The 2,500-nt window shown below is 33.7% G+C and overlaps 1 protein-coding gene across 1 annotated transcript in view; it reads right to left on the bottom strand.

The window, feature by feature from the left end:
- Positions 1–2,500, bottom strand: part of LOC137651758 (uncharacterized) — a 455,702-nt gene that overhangs the window by 37,881 nt on the left and 415,321 nt on the right. The window lies entirely within an intron of this gene.

The following is a 2,500-nucleotide window of genomic DNA, read 5'->3' as shown; positions in this document are numbered from 1 at the left end:
CCATAAAATTGACCAAGCAACTTTTTTTTTAATGTTTGTTGGGGGGGAGAGGGGCAGTGAGGAATACAACTTTCAAAGGTAACCTAGCTATCAGCACGATGAAGTTTCCTCTTCAATAATAGGATGCCTTTGCTAAAGAGAATCCAAATGAAAAAAAAAAAGGAGATCAAATATAATCTATCTTTTTAAGAATAAAAATCCCAAGGCATTTTCAAAAGTTTAGTAAATTGGGTTCACAGAAACGATTGGTTGAAACGATCGTAAAATGAGTCTTCGTTTTATTTTCATACTCTAACTTCAGGTAATAGAAACTTTTTTTTTTTCTTGAAGTACGTCACAGGGTTGTTTACAAAGTGTATAGGAAAAATACCATATTTTATTTTATTTTTATTTTAGATAGCATATATCTTCCTAAAACTGTTTAATCATATCCATGTATTGGATTTTCTGTTAGATATTAATTAATCATTTTTTTCATGTTCACAATAATACGTTAATCTTTAAAACAAAAACCATGGCAGTAATGATAATAAAAGAATGAACTTGTAATAAGCCTAAAGCCTGTAGACTATGATATCAAAACCTTGCTTTTGAATTTACTCCATTTTCTGTAATTAATCCGAAGGTTCAGATGGCTAAACTAATCTTATCGTGGGAAAGAAATACTAACAAATGTGCGGAATAACAAATAGCAAGCATTAAAAATCCGAGAACATTGATTTTGGGTGGGTTATAAATTCTGTCTCGTATGATATCGTTTCAACTGAAAATAAAGCCTTGGAGTTTCATATAGCGTCTTGAGATACTGTCACTAGGGAATTTCGGGGTCCTTTGACAAGCCAGACAGTACTACATTGGATCCTTCTCTCTGGTTACGGTTTACTTTCCTTTTGCCTACACATACACCGAATAATCGGGCATATTCTTTACAGATTCTCCTCTGTCCTCATACACTAGACAACACTGATGTTACACATTCTTCTTCACCTAAGGGGTTTACTACTGCACTGTGATTGTTCAGTGGCTACTTTCCTTTTGGTAAGGGTAGAAGAGACTCGTTAGCTATGGTAACCAGCTCTTCTAGAAAATAGATATTCCAAAATCAAACAAATGTTTTCTAGTCATGTGTAGTTCCATAGCCTCTGTGCCATGGTTTTTCCACTGTCTTGGTTTAGAGTTTTCTTGCTTGAGGGTACACTTGTGCACACTATCCTATTTCATTTTCTTTTCTTCTTGTGTTGTTGAAGTTTTTATAGTTTATACAGGAAATATTTATTTTAATGTTTTAACTCTTAATGAAATATTCTATTTTTCCTTGTTTCCTTTCCTCACTGGGCAATTATCCCTGTTGGATCCCCTGGGATTATAATAATAATAATAATAATAATAATAATAATGATAATAATAATAATAATAATAATAATAATAATAATAATAATAATAATAATAATAATAATAATAATAATAGCCTTTTTTTGTATACAGAGAAAATTGAAATGAAAATGTACTTGTCTATATAGCACCTGTACAAGTGTTTGTCACCTTTGTCATACACTAGCCACGGATATCCTCATTCCAGTTCTCTCTCTCTCTCTCTCTCTCTCTCTCTCTCTCTCTCTCTCTCTCTCTCTCTGATGGCAGACTAGATCCTTCCCACGCGGAAAGAAAAGCATGAACGAAGCTTTAAGCATTGAATTCGTCATTCTTTTCTATTCATCCAATTTCCAATGACATAAGCTCATTAAATCTCACAAATAAGAAAAATATTGACAAAAAAATAAAACTCCTCCTCAGTATTGATCATACACAGTCAGTTTGTCTACCGTTGGCACCTTCAACAACATGACTTGTGTGATACAATCTAGAAATGTCAAGTTCATCAATATTCTATTCTAGCCTAAACACATTCAGGTATTGATCGGTGCATACCAACTGCCCAGAGGTTGCAAGGGAGGGATGTAGGAAGGGCTATGGAGGCTGGAAGGGAGGGAAGGATAGGGATATGGCTACCAAAAGACAATCGTAAATAACAGTACTCTTGGAGGATTGAATATGTGATTGTTTACGTAATATATTTCTTGTGTTATATTTTCTAGATGGCAAAAGGCCATTTAGTGACTAAAAGCTTATTGAATGGTTGATGAGGTAAGGAAATAATGTGAAAAATAAGCAAAAAGATCCTCAAACTTTTTAATCACATATATTTCCCTGAATCCTATACGATAGAATAATCTTTTAACTCCTATGGATAACTATTGCGAAATAAAATGTCACCAAAATTTTAATCCTTTCATAGCTATGGTAAGCAGCTCTTGTAGGAGAAGGACACTCCAAAATCAAACCATTGTTCCCTAGTCTTGGTAGTGTCATAGACTTTGTACCATGGTCTTCCTCTGTCTTGGATTAGAGTTCTCTTGCTTAAAGATACACTCCGGGGTACTATTCTATCTTATTTCTCTTCCACTTGTTTTGTTACTCTTCCACTTGTTTTTATAGTTTA

This window comes from Palaemon carinicauda, chromosome 13 (assembly GCF_036898095.1).
Source record: "Palaemon carinicauda isolate YSFRI2023 chromosome 13, ASM3689809v2, whole genome shotgun sequence".
In the NCBI taxonomy this organism is placed as follows: domain Eukaryota; kingdom Metazoa; phylum Arthropoda; class Malacostraca; order Decapoda; family Palaemonidae; genus Palaemon; species Palaemon carinicauda.
Note: the sequence above shows the minus strand (reverse complement) of the source record. Positions and strands in the feature narration are given on the sequence as shown.